Consider the following 264-nt stretch of genomic DNA (forward strand, 5'->3'; position numbering starts at 1 on the left):
CGTGAGGATTTTTGTGATAACTTGGGGGGGGGGGGGGGGTTCTTCGATTTTATTAGGCCATCGCGATGGGCAGCTCAGTCTTTTTTTTTGCAGACCCCCAAGAGTCCAAGTGTAACCTGAGCCCTGCATGCAGCGATTCCCTGAGGGGGGTGCAACCCTGCGAAGATGAAGCGAGCGGGTGATTTCTCTTCCTACCCCCCCCCAAAAATGCAGGCTCGGGGCGCTGCACAAGGCCGCCGCCGGGCGGCGCCCCCCGGCCCCCCC

The sequence above is a fragment of the Alligator sinensis genome, unplaced genomic scaffold (assembly GCF_000455745.1).
Source record: "Alligator sinensis unplaced genomic scaffold, ASM45574v1 scaffold194_1, whole genome shotgun sequence".
In the NCBI taxonomy this organism is placed as follows: Eukaryota; Metazoa; Chordata; order Crocodylia; family Alligatoridae; genus Alligator; species Alligator sinensis.